This window comes from Pelodiscus sinensis, chromosome 4, assembly GCF_049634645.1.
Source record: "Pelodiscus sinensis isolate JC-2024 chromosome 4, ASM4963464v1, whole genome shotgun sequence".
Taxonomy (NCBI): Eukaryota; Metazoa; Chordata; order Testudines; family Trionychidae; genus Pelodiscus; species Pelodiscus sinensis.
This window is the reverse complement of record NC_134714.1, coordinates 92,423,175-92,436,349: the sequence shown is the minus strand read 5'-3', so window position 1 is coordinate 92,436,349 and position 13,175 is coordinate 92,423,175. Positions and strand designations below refer to the sequence as shown.

Sequence of the window (13,175 nt, the reverse complement as noted above, 5' to 3'; positions counted from 1 at the left end):
ATACTTCCTCAGAGGGACCATGATGTCCACAATAAGCAAACTGCTTTTTTCAATATCCAAAGCCCTAAAAATATAGGGGACCATCCTTTACTACAGTATTGGAATGCTTTCCTTAATAAAAACCAAAGTATAAATGCTGACCCTTTCCAGCTGACACTACGGATTTTAGACTAGATTCTAACTTGGCCTACGTGCCTGCATGTAAGTGTGAGGGAATAAGAAGTCCCCCTGTTCCACCCTTTGTCAACCCCAGTGCTAATTATCAGGCTACTAGATTAAAGAGGGCACTACCACATGCTTCTCCTTCCTCATCACCCTGAAGTAAGTTTGGAGGGTTGTAATTTACTCATCATCATCATCATCATCAATGACCATGGGCTCACACCGATTGGTGTCTGATGCCTCCCTCACTATTTCCTTCCATCTTTCCCTGTCCAGTGCGGAGTGACTTAGTTTCTGTATACTAGCTCCATACTAATCTACTATATCATCTCCCTATTCTCTGTGGGGTCTGCCTCTCCTATTTGGACCATTTATTATGCTGAATACCAGTGTCTTAATTTTTGCTCATCGTGCATTCTGTAGATATGCCCGAATAGCTGTAACTTCCATTGTATAACCTTCTGCAGTAGGTTCTCTTTCGGCTGTATCTTCCTATATAATTCCTCGTTGGTAACCTTCTGCATTGACATCAAATGTTGGCTGTTCCTCCGGCTGCTGCTGAAGTAATGAGTGTCAGATGCAAGGCTGGTGCATCTTGTTTTCCCTTGGGAACAAGGTGGGAACCAGGCCAGCAGAAATTCTGCTCTGCCCCTGCCTTACTCCAGGTTTGTGGCAAATAAGGCACAATACCCACCATAGTGTGAATCCTTGAGAGGTGAGGTACTTCCCATTCAGGTAGAGTCTTACTTGTACATCTGTTTGCTTTTGGAGCTTATTGGGTACATGGGTAGGTTAATAAAGGCTATTTCAATGTCAGTTCTTATACCTGCTTGCTGGGCTATGGTGTCTTTTTTAGTTTTCTTACTTTGTAAAGGCCTGTGGCGCCAGGTAAACTAAATATTTTAGTAGAGAGAGTGAATTCTTTTTTAAGGTACTTTTTTTCTCGGCTCAGCATGCTGGGCTATTTGTTGTTCTAATGTTGCTTTCAGTTACGCTTGTGGCTTATATCCTGGAGTCAGAAACATTCACATGCTCTATACTTGAGACTGCCTGAAGAAATAAATGAAACACTTTTTCTAGGATCCCTGTACTGAAGTCATTAAAAGTGTGTTGAGTAGATAAAAACTGTAAGAATTTCCAGATTTCACCCAATGAGATTAGAAATGGAAAGACATGTGCGTCTTTAACAATATGTTAAAGTGACATGCTGAGCGGAATTCAGGACAGCGGGCTTGATTCTTCATTTTACACAGTGTTAAGCAATGTAGCTCCACTGATATAAACAGAAATTATGTAATATAATACTGGTGTAACACAATGAGGCTTTCAACTCAACATAGCTGTCCCCTACTTATTTTAATCACCAGTGCTCAGATTTTTTTTCTTTTTATCTCCTGTGTTTTGAGCAGTCTTTGTGTAGAAATAAACAAACAGGAAACAGCTGTCATTCATATTAATTGAGAGAGAAATCCTGCATTCTCTTCTGAAGATAAAAGGTCCAATGAGGCTTTCTATTTTTCAGCCCCCATCCATCCCTCCAACAAAGCAGTTACGGGAGGGTGAACATATAACTGTGACCTCCTAGAGATTCAAGAGAAAAACCTGGAGATCACCTAGTCTCGGCAGTACCTCACCGTAGGGGCAGGGAACTGAAGACATCCAGAGATAAGGAAGAAACAGAATAAAATCAGAGAGATCTTCAACTATTGTAAATCAGGGTAGTTCTGGTGTGAGTGGAACTACATCAATTAACCCAAGCTAAGGATCTTCCCCATTATTTCTGCACATGCTGCTTCTCCTCAGACATTTTCTATGATAATATTGCTGAAAGGGATGGTCTGTTCTCTGTTTCATACAGTCTCCTTCCCGGAATTTTCTTCCATCCAGACACTCATCTAAACTTGTTTGTAGCAGAGTTCCTGTACATTTTAAATTGTTTGTTGAATTCTGTCTAGACAGAAATGCTTCAAATGACCTTTATAAAACCTTACTGTTCACCAGAAAACAGTTTTGAGTTATACACAGATTTGCCTTTCCTTTACTCTGAATTTATTGTATGAACTCTTTGACTCTTACCTCAGTAGAAAAGCTGCTCTGTTTTGGATATTAATTACAGCTTCTTTGTTGCAATTCAAAATCAATTGCCATGTTGGGTTTTTTACACCATGCTGTTGCTTCTGAGGTGATGGACATCTGCTGAGGGGGAAACATACAACATTTGTAACTGACAGGCTGATTAAATATTCATTGCTTCTGACTGCCAGTGGATCAGAAACTCTTCTCACATTGATTTTACACTGGTCTAACTCCAAGGACTTCATTTGAATTATCCCAATTGAGACCTGTGGAAGTGAGAGAAGATTCAGATGCTGTACATGACTATCACCTCAGCTCTGGTGTATTCCACAGTCCCTTTTTTTCTGCTTGATATTGTTCCTTATCTATATGCTAGCACTTAATGACAGATTCAAAATCTTTGAGTTTCTGCTTCACCTGGATGCTGATGATGTTCAACTACATTTTCTTCCTTAAAATTCTCTATCACCAAGGCACTATCGTGCTGCTGGACTAATTCTCATGTATTTCCTTTTGGGGTCTGGTTACATGGTACACAAGTAAATGTTAGAAGGCAGATGACATTTGCTATGAGTTATGGGAGGTAATTAGTTTAATTCCAACCGGCTAAACAACAAATCTTTACAACTCAGTTATGTTCGTACAGGCCTTTTTGATCCTGAGCTGATGGGCTTTATACTTATTTAGAGACAGTAGAATCTATTTTCTAGATGGGAAAAAATGCCTTATTCCTTATTCAAAAACTCCTGCTGGTGAGATTCTTAGCCCATAACTTTGTTGCTGTTAAGTCATTAAAAACAAAATAACACAAAATAACATAATTTGTTTACTCTAAATAAGAATTTGTTTGTTCTAAATTCTGCATCTTACATGTTCACTATATTTGGTTTTAGCAAAATATTAACTGATCAAAATTAATATTGGTTTACTTTTTGATAGAAGTATGAAAAATCTTGAGAACACAAGAATCTAGGCCTTGCCTATTAGTTGAAAACAACCCATGTGATAATGTTTACATTGATTTAAAAACAAACAGTTATTGGTCTGGCCTATAGAACTTAGAGGTGCACCTTGAAAACACATATGGGCATACCTTGGTAACCACTGAACCACATACTCTCATGCCTTACACTTTTCTTTCACTTTTCCTACTCAGCTCTAAAACAGTGGAATATCTTTTAAGGATTCTAGAAATACTGGTTCTGATCTTCCACACTAATACCCCTGTTTTAAGTTATGCTGATTCTATTTATGTCAATGGAGTTACACAGCCGAAAAACATTGCTATAATGGAAAGGACAATTACATTCAGACCTTTTGCTATGCCACATCAGGTATTTGATTTTTGCTGCAAATCACCTTTACTTGATTACAAAAATACCTTGGGATGTAATATTAATCAAATATAACAAGATAACAAAAAAGATGTTAATGGCACATCAATGAAAAAAGTCCTTAATATTAAGCTGCTGGATTTATACTCTGAACTTTGTGTTGTGAGAATTAGTGAGAACTGCAGCATATAATATTACACATGTATTACAGGTGCCTGATTTTTTTAATATGGAGATGAAAGTTCTGCAGTATAGATGCCAAAAGGTAGCCTAACAAAAATACACATATTAGAGCCATAGCCAATGTTCTAGATGAAGGGAACTGTAGATTAAATTATATTTCTTCTTGTAAGTACAAAGTCGGTTTATGACAACTTTCTGCATAGCTTTTTGCAAGGGCATATTATATTTGCAACAGTACCAGACAAATATCAGTATATAGTATAGTAATACAGCTTTTTTCCTTCTCTTACATCAAGAAGCTGCTATGTATCAGGCTGACCATATCTTGCTGCTTGTGTCCTATTCCAGCCCTGCCACAAGCAGTTTCTCCTGTACTTTGCTGACAGAAAAGACCGTTTCAAGAAGAGCAGACTCAGCAGAGGGATTAGTGGATTAGCAGCAGAAATGGTAATTGTGTAAAAGATTTACAATCTCTAAGGATGAGAAATGTTCCCTTCCATTTCAACTATATTGTTCCTCTCTTCTCTCCCTTTCTCATTAGTAGCATAAACTCTCCCCAAGCTAAAATCTAGGAGGCCATTTCATCTGAACTAAATTGGATATAATTTTGATATAATTTCCTAACTTTTCTACAATTTATGTAGTGATTGTAAGAGACAGGACTTGTGGCTTCTATTCCAGAGTCTATCACTGACTACTGTGTGATCTTGGACAAGTCACTTAACCCATCTGTGCACCCCATTTGTTCTTGATTAACATAGGGCTTTCACACACGGGATTAAGGTAGCTGTGCATATTATCCTGATGGAGCAAAGTATTTAAACATGTCCTTTAAGAATGCTGGCAGACCCATTAGCTAAAATGGAATTTCTCACTTGAACATTGAGTGCTTTGTAGAATGAGGGTTGAGTATTCCTTATCTTGTAGGACAGAGCCCATATTCATTAATATTTTAAGAGTATTCTAAGATCCCTAAGTAGGGAATGCTAGAAAAGTCCAAATAAACATTTTTACTTTTATCCCATATGCAGAAAAATACTGTGTTTAGTAAAAATGGGAGAGTTGATGTTTTATTTAAAATAAAGTTTAGCATACTATAATCAGAAAACATTTGTTTTCCTAATAGAAAGGACAGTAACTCAAAACAAGCAGGTTTCTAAAAGGATTCCCCACAAGATTTTGTTTAAGTGAATAGAGCAAGGAGCTAAGGATTAGATTGTGTTGTGTCCAGAGTAGGAGTGCAAGAGGGAGGGAAGAAAGGGGGAAGAAGTTTCCCCTTTTCTGCTCCTTCAAAAATACCAGGAATATTCTCAGTGCCCATGCACAAAATGTGGGCATTTTAGCATCAAGATCTAACCACGTAAAGATTATAGAAAGGTACAATATCCCTGGGCTAGGGTGTAATATGTATCACGTAATAGGGAATGTTAGCTGCCATCAGTATATGTATGCCGGAGGCACTTAAGTCTGTAGGATTAACTTTAGATTCACACTGGCACAAACAAATGCAGAACTTGGTTTTCTAACTTTTGAGTTCTTACAGACTGACATAGACTGGAACCAATAAACTTAGGTCCACTTCCATTAAAGTGCATTGACCCTCCATTACAGTGGTGGTCAATGACCAGTCCTGGGGCCAGATTCAGTTTGCCAGGGTTAGCTCCTGGCAGGCCGCTGCCACTTTATTTACCTGTGCCTCTGCAGGTATGGATGATTGCAGTTCCCATTGGCCGTGGATTGCTCTTCCCGGCCAAGGGGAACTGTGGGAAACAGTGTCCCGGTCTGCACTGCTTTCCACAGCTCCTATTGTCCAGGAATGGCAATCCACAGACAACAGATGCTGCAAGCACCCCTACCTGCAAAGGCACAAGTAAATAAAAGCTGCTGCAGCTTGCCAGAAGCTAACCATAGTGAACTGCCTCTGGCTTATTGCCCACCCCTGCCCAATAGCAAGACTAGCAATATACCTTTTATTCTTTCTTTTCCAGGAGAAAGTATATCCCTGCTGCAAATCCAAATGTATTCAGTTGAGATATGGGCCTTGTCTCTCTCTCTCTCTCTATAAAAAAATGTTTCCTGCAGGATGACAGAGTGACATCATCACACCACTGGCATTGCCACCCCCCTCTTGTGTCATTGTGGCTGGCAGCTGCACCGCCAGGCCAGAGCCACCTGAACCCACAGGTACAGAACCGAGCTCAGGGCCAAGCGACATGGAACCAGCTTGGGGATGTGACCCGCACCTGGAGCCTAGAGATGGCAAATGGCAAAAATCTTTAACTGAACCAACTTCTGTTAGTGACACAGATGAATTTTCAAGCTTTCACAGAGCTCTTGTTCAGTTGTGGGGAAGGTGACCAGTGTGTCATAGCTACATACAAGGAGGGATTGATTGCTAAGCATAAGGAATTCACACATGGTGTAGGACAGTGGCTCTTAACCTTTCCAAGCTCTTGTATCCCTCTTTCTGGCGTTCTGGCGGTGAGTGAGGGAGCTGGAGGTGTAGGGTCTCGGCTTGAAGGGCGTGAAACTGAAGCGCCAGCACAGGCTCCCAGCACGACCCCAGCTCCCTCACATACACCCTCCATGAAGATCCCGTGGTCTGAAGGGGTACTTCAAAGAGGCAGTGATGCACGGCTGAACCTGGGCTCCGCTGTGCCGCACTGCGCCTTTGAAATGCTGAGATGGTGTTTCAAATTGGCAGCACCATGTGGAGCCTGGGCCCGGGCTGCATGTGGAGTGCCTGCTTTGAAATGTACAAGAGTCCCAGCGGGGCTCTTGTGATTTCAAAGCAGAAGCGCCCTCATGGAACCCAGGGTCATGGAACCTCATGGAACTCTGAGTCCCCCACTGATCCTGGGCTCCAGTTGCAATGCCAACTTGAAATGCCACACGGAGCCAACTGATCCCAGGCTCCGTGAGGCATTTCTGTGGAATCCAGGATCAGCTGGGGAGTCCCCAGCTGACCCCAGGTTCTGGGGAAATGCTGCACAAAACCCACAGGCGTTCCCAGCTGATCCCAGGTTCCACTGACATGCTGTGCAGAGCCCGGGATCATCTGGCTCCGTGTGGCATTTCAAGTTGGCATTGCAATTGGAGCCCAGGATCAGTGGTGGACTCTGAGCCCCCCACTGACCCTGGGTTCCATGAGGGTGCTTCCGCTTTGAAATCACAAGAGCCCCGTTGGGACTCTTGTATATTTAAAAGCAGGCACTCCACATGCAGCCCGGAGTCAGTGGGACTTCCCACTGGCCCCAGGCTACACATGGAGTTCCGCATGCTTCCTTTGAAATGCAGGGGCTCTTGTCCATTTCAAAGGAGGAATGTGGGAGTGCCTATTGATTAGTCGAGTAGAAAATGGAAATTCCATCAACTACTTGACTAGCAAATTAAGTGATATTTAACATCCTTAGTTTATACCAAAGGCGCTCTTCGCAGAGCATGTGATATGGTATTTGAGTGCCTGTCTGTAGGTAGTACAATGCCTTCAAAAGATGAGCCAAGGAACTTAAATTCATAATTTGACACCAAACTTATGGATTTAATAAAGAAATTAGATTTATGGCTCTTTAAAACATCCTCTAATCCAGCAACCCTCCATTGTCCTATGGCCATAAAAGTGTTAACTTCACCTTCTATGGTCTCTTGCAACATGTCACTTTATCTGTTCTAGATAAAGCGGTGACACCCTCAGTTTCTTTCCCAAACTCAAAGAAGAACTCTTTGTAAGTTGGTCTCTTTCCCAAACAGAAGTAGGGCTAATGAAAGAGATTACCTCACCCATGTAATATCCTGGGACCAACATGACTACAGCCCCAGTGCAAACATCAGAAACAAACATGCTTTAGGAAGACGCAACATAGATTTAAATAGCCTACACTGAACTTATCACCCAATTCACATGGGTGAGATAATTGCACTCTGGACCAAATCCTATTTCCATTTAAATTTATGGCAAAATACAATCAGATTTCACCAGTGGCAGGATTTGACCCTGTAATTACTTAAATAAATGCATTTGTGCTTTTGTTCCATGTAATCAGACCTATTTGACTATATTATTAAAACACATGCAGCTAAATCTAGCCCTAAAACTCCATATAACAAACGAGGGAGGATTACTGCCCTGCAAGGGTGATCTCCCTTTCCAAAAGCTGGGGAGGAAAAATAGCCCTTTCAACATAGTGAGCATGACTTCAAGTTACCACTAGCGTAGGAACTCCAAAGGGAGTCTAGTCAATGAGCTGAGTGGGCTATTGGAAGCATGACATCCTGACTGCTATTACTGGAGCAGCATGGATATAGAAGGGGATGCTGTGTATTTCAGAGATCCATAGGACTTTTCTTGGAATCTCTGGCCTATGGTTGTTTCTCCTTTCTCCACTGATGTGCAAGATTTAAGGAGCAAAGCAGTAGATCAGAAGCTCTAAGAAAAACAAGGAGTATCTCTCTCAATGTATACAGCATGCTGTGCCATTGCCCTATTATAGTTTCTGTTTGGAAGGTAACGGGATAGAGAATAAATATGATAATAAATAAGTCTTCCCCCTTAAATTCTCTTGCCCTCCCTTCCCTCCTTTGAATTGATTAAAACACGGAAATCATACATAGGAAGTGGAACGACTGTCTCCTTTTTAAGGATAGCAGTAATTTCAGTGACTGTTACTGAAACACAAGCATTCCCTGTTGACACACTGGAGAAATGGATATCATATCCAGCCAAACCTCATAAATACATCATTCAAAAATAAAATCACTTGTACTGAATTACCTTGAGGTCTTTTAATTTTAAGAACATTTCAGGGGTTGCATAAACAGCTTAGACTCTTGTTATTAAATCAATTGGGGCCAAATCCAGCTCCCATTTAAGTTAATAGGATGTTTTCTGTTGACTTAAATGAGTATTGGCTCGAAAGCTCATAATAAATGAGACTATGAACAAATTAATGACAAAGTGATTTATTATGGCTGATCAGCTTCATTCAGCAAAGGAAAACCTATGGCCCAAATTCAAGTCTAGAGAGGTATGTGAAGGAGGAGCTGCTTGTATCCATTTTTATACTAAACATGATGGGTTTGACGGCATGCTGTGCTGTGTTCACCACTCAGGCAACACAATGTGAATGCAGTGCAGCTATATATGCTGTGAGGATCTGCCCTGTTCTGAGGAACCCTCCCTTGACATAAGGCTTGTAGAGCAACTAAGCTATCTCCTCTGCAGGCCCCCTAAAGAGCCCAGGCATAAGAGGATGTGTGTGAGAGAGAGGATATGGCAGAGCAGAGCTTTCCTCTCCCAAACCTCCACTGATATCAAGAACCAAGCAGTGAAAGAGTGGGGAGAGCAGAGAAAGCAATATGGAAATTTCTGCCTATTCAACCATTTATCCAAACCCCTATTTTTTCCTTCTGAACTTCAGGATTTCAAGTAAAGTGGACACAGATCTGATGTTTTTGTTGTGCCCATCTTTCCTCTTTTATGAAGCCTACATACGCATTCCGTGAAAGATTTCTAAGGCTTCATCTACATTAACATTTTGGTTGGCAAAACTTTTGTCAGTCAAGAGTGTGAAAAAAAACCCACGCCCCTGGCTAACATTAGATTCACCAATGAAAATGCTGGTGTAGTTTTTCTTCTGCTAACATAGCTACCGCCACTCATTGGGGGTCATTTAATTATGCCTGTGAGAGCAAGCTCTCCCACCAGTATTGAGAGGTTACAGAGGAGACCTCTCAGTGACAAAGCTGCACCACTGTAAGGTCTGTCGTGTAGACATCGCCCAATTTGAATAAGCACTGGAAAAAATGGAGAAACTCATCATCTAAGGTTGCCAAAATGTTTACAAAAAAGAACAGTGCCACAATGCCTTAGTGAGACAGGATCATTGAAGGGAGGGTAAAACGTCATTAAAGTTGGTGAATGGATTTGCCACATTCATTTAAGATAGCTGTAAGAAAATGGCTGGTTTATAGAAGCCGTCACCTAAAACAAAGGCTGATGCAAGTCTGCTTCCCTGGATGTTATTATGGACTGGGATGTGTAGATAAAGAAACAAGCAGAGAAGGAGATGACAGATACAGCGAGGACAAGATTAGTGTCAAACTTATGACTATAAGCAAAAAAGTCACTATCCTCTGTTAGTTTCCTCCTATTTTCAGGAAGCCAGAACTCTGTAGAGCATCAGGATTGCAAAGATACCTACTCCATTCCCTATTTCTTCTCCCAACTAGACCACATTTTACCTAGCTTCTCAAGCCAAAAAGGAGTAACAGTATTTTTATCCCAGTTGATCCCAGCCAAGAGACATTAAGGCTAAAATTCTTGGCTACAACTGATAAATGCAAGATTTAGCATGGGGAAAGGATGTTCCTGGATCCCTTCAATCCTGAAGGGATTGAATGTCACACAAGCCACCCTGAGGAGAAGCAGCACAAAAGGGCCAAAGCAGAAGGAAGTATCATACCCCATTGTATTATTGCTGTGTAGAAGAGAGAATATTTTCACTCTTTTGTTTATTACATCTATTTAGAATGTAATGTCTCCAGGGCAGGATTCTTTTTACCCTTTCTAAGTTGAAGACTTTATGGGAGGGATGGTTTTGTTCTTGGAAAAATATTCATTTTCTGTTTGGTGATTAATCTTTTGATTTCAGCTCTTTGCATTATTATACAGGTTGGACCTCCCAAAACTGAGAGTCCCGCATAGGGCAACATCCATAGTCCGGAAGGACCATGGGTAGTCCTGGCTGGGAGCCCCAGTGGGAAGAGGGCTGGTGGCTCGGATCCTGGCAGGGCTGGGCTGGGAAAGGCGCCAGAGCCCCAGTAGTGCAGCAGGGGCCGCAGCAGCCTCAAGAGCAAGGCCAGAGATGTGGCAGCCCTGGTAGTGGGGTCGGGGCCGGAGACACAGCAGCCACAGTTGCAAGGCCAGAGATGCAACAGTGGGGCTGGAGCCAGGACAGTCCAGGCTGCTGGGTCCACAGAAGCCTGGTTGGGAGGTGGCTGGGGCTGGCAGCAGGGAGGGAAGGTGGTCAGGGGAGCCAGTAGCAGAACAGCCATACATTTAAAGCAAAACCAGATTTGTCAGCATGCTGTATCAATATACATAAATCAAGGAGTCATTTACACACTGAGATACTTTGAGCAACAGATTATAAACAGCACAGCAACATTCTGCCAAAAGAGTCCTTGGACCATCAATATAGTTGAAGACCCTCTACCTTCTCCTTCCTCCTCAATATTAGTGACCCTCTCTGAGGCTACGTCTACACAGCGTGTATTTTTCAGAAGATATGCAAATGGAGTGCTCATTTACATACCTAGCAGTCTCATATGCATATTCTCTTCTGATCCTTTTTGCAGAAGAAGTTTTTGCGATAAAAAGCCCTGCGTAGACAGGGCCATTTGTCGGAAAAAAAATCTTTTGGACAGAGCCCGTAAACCTCATTTTTTGAGGAATAAGGGCTCTTGCACAAAAGGGGTTTTTTTCTGACAAATGGCCCTATCTACACAGGGCTTTTTATCGCAAAAACCTCATCCGCAAAAAGGATCAGAAGAGAATATGCATATGAGACTGCAAGATATGCAAATGAGTACTCCATTTGCATATCTTCTGCTGAAAAAACCATGCAGTGTAGATGTAGCCTGAGGCTCACAGCATTTCGACCACATCAGTGTATCTTCAGAAGATTTTAATATAGTGTGGATAAAAATTAAATATGTATTTTCATGGTTGTTATCAAAGCCATGGTGATGCAGATATCTTGTTTAGAAATAACTATGAACTAGTTATTAGTACTAGCAGCAATAAGTGTTTTTCTTGGAAGTCAGTGGGAACCAACATCTGCCCCACAAAGCTATAAAGATTCAGTAAGCTCCTGTACCTATACAAAAGAACTGATTTTTTTTTTCAGGGTTAGGATGCTCAGCTGGTGTTAATTCTCATAGGTCTATTACTACTAACATGGTACCTAGTGGTGATGTGACTTCAATCACTCAGCTATCTTGGAGAAATAAGACTACAGGCAGTCCCTGGGTTACGTACAAGATAGGGACTGTAGGTTTGTACTTAAGTTGAATTTGTACTTAAGTCGGAACTAGCGTCCAGATTCAGCCGCTGCTGAAACTGACCAGCGGCTGACTACAGGAAGCTCGAGGCATTCTCTGCCCTGGGCTTTCTGGAATCAGCCGCTGATCAGTTTCAACAGCAGCTGAATCTGGACGCCTGGGACAGAGCAGCTGGGGCGATGCCGGGTAGGTCCTCGCAGCACCGCACCTCGGCGCTGCGGGGACCAACCCGGCAGCACCCCAGCTTCTCTACCCCAGGTGTCCCCAAGTCAGCTGCTGCTGAAACTGATCAGCAGCTGATTCCAGGAGGCCCGGGGCAGACCAACTCTGCCTTGGGCTTCCTGTACTCAGCCGCTGGTCAGTGTCAGCAGCAGCTGACTTGGGATGCCTGGGGCAGAGCAGCTGGGGTGCTGCTGTGTTGGTCCAGTAGCGCCGCTCCTAGGCGCTACTGGACCAACCCAGCAGCACCCCAGTTGCTCTGCCCCAGGTGTCCTGATTCAGCCACTGCTGAAACTGACCAGCAGTGGCTGAATGAGGACGCCTGGGGCAGAGCAGCTAGGATGCTGCCGGGTTGGTCCAGTAGCTCTGAGGAGCATTGCTGCGGGACCAACCGGCAGCGCCCCAGCTGCTCTACCACAGGCATCCATGAGAAAAGCCTGGTCTGCTGGGGGGGGGGGGGGGCAGCAGACCAGGGAGACACAGAGCAAAGCCACGGAGGACCCGGGCGGGACCGCGGCGCGTCTGGGTGGTCCCACCGCCCGCGTCCTCCGGGGCGAGAAAAGCCCCGTTCGTAAGTACGGATCCGACATAAGTCAGATCCGCGTAACTCGGGGACTGCCTGTACACAGATTATCAAACAACAAGCAGGGGAAGATACGGACTGAAAACACACAGCAGTGGATGGACTGTGAAATGCCTTATTTGTTTCAGTTTTCACCAGAAAAGTTAGTGATTGGAGGACTGACACAGTGAACGTCAGGGTACAGTATAGGGTGCATAAATAATTACGTTATGAAGAGAACTTCTGGCTGATGCAAAAATGAAATTAATGTATTCTATATGGACATGCGAATCACACATGTACAGGTAAGTTATGATGCATTGTTCTCCAACCTGAAATGAGACCATCTTTCCTCATATGGGAAGAAAAACAAGCCCTGAAGGATACTGCTTAAAGTGTGAAATCAGTATGAAATGACAGCAGGAACCAGATCTTGATATGGTGTAAACAGGAAAAACAAACAAACAAATGTGACATTTATTTTCTTGAGTCTACTCAGATTGATTTTCATAAACAAAGAGTAGTGAAAAAATATTATGGTTCTCTCCTCATGGGGATTTACTGATTTCTCAGTTTAA

At 42.7% G+C, this 13,175-nt stretch overlaps 1 protein-coding gene across 1 annotated transcript in view; it reads right to left on the bottom strand.

Moving 5' to 3' along the window:
* The window catches only part of LUZP2 (leucine zipper protein 2), a 480,337-nt gene extending 477,976 nt beyond the window's left edge, over positions 1-2,361 (bottom strand). Inside the window, exon 1 of the mRNA XM_075927754.1 lies at positions 2,239-2,361. The gene's annotated coding sequence lies outside the window, so the exon portion shown is untranslated. The remainder of the gene's footprint in view (positions 1-2,238) is intronic.
* Between the last annotated feature and the right edge of the window lie 10,814 nt (positions 2,362-13,175).